Below are 795 nucleotides of genomic sequence, written 5' to 3' on the forward strand. Positions count from 1 at the left end.
TTTTTTATTTAGTACTGTCCTGAGTAAGATATTTGACATAAAAGATGTTTACATTTAGTCCACAAGAAAAAAAAGAAAAAAAAATCCTCCATGTCCTGCAAATTCTTCAGTTTTCCAGCATCTTTTGCATATTTGAACCATTTCCAGCAGTGACTGTACGATTTTGAGATCCATCTTTTCACACTGAGGACAATTGAGGGACTCAAACACAACTATTAAAAAAGGTTCAAACATTCACTGATGCTCCAGAAGGTAACACGATGCATTAAGAGCCGGGGGGTGAAAACTTTTGAACAGGATGAGGATGTCCACATTTTTCCTATTTTGTTGAAATATCTTTTTTTTCCATTTAGTACTGCCCTTCGGAAGCAACAGAAGATACTTGCATGTTTCCCGGAAGACAAATTAAGTACAATTTACCTCGATCTTCAAATTCTCTTAATGCATCGTGTTACCTTCTGGAGCATCAGTGAATGTTTGAACCTTTTTTAATAGTTGTGTTTGAGTCCCTCAATTGTCCTCAGTGTGAAAAGATGGATCTCAAAATCATACAGTCACTGCTGGAAAGGGTTCAAATATGCAAAAGATGCTGGAAAACTGAAGAATCTGCAGGACATGGAGGATTTTTCTGAGGAACAGTGCTCAGTTTAACTGTTCAGAACAAACAAGGGACTCATGAACAATCATCACAAAACCAAAAGACAGTGGTAGATCATCCAGGTAACCACACACAGTATTAAGAACCAAGGGTTCCCAAACTTTTGAAGGGGGTCATTTTTTATAATTTCAGCAATT

At 37.0% G+C, this 795-nt stretch overlaps 1 protein-coding gene across 1 annotated transcript in view; it reads right to left on the minus strand.

Moving 5' to 3' along the window:
- The window catches only part of cdx1a (caudal type homeobox 1a), a 12,550-nt gene that overhangs the window by 948 nt on the left and 10,807 nt on the right, over positions 1 to 795 (minus strand). The gene's annotated exons all lie outside the window — the stretch shown is intronic.

The sequence above is a fragment of the Sinocyclocheilus anshuiensis genome, unplaced genomic scaffold, assembly GCF_001515605.1.
Source record: "Sinocyclocheilus anshuiensis isolate Anshui unplaced genomic scaffold, SAMN03320099.WGS_v1.1 scaffold1460, whole genome shotgun sequence".
In the NCBI taxonomy this organism is placed as follows: domain Eukaryota; kingdom Metazoa; phylum Chordata; class Actinopteri; order Cypriniformes; family Cyprinidae; genus Sinocyclocheilus; species Sinocyclocheilus anshuiensis.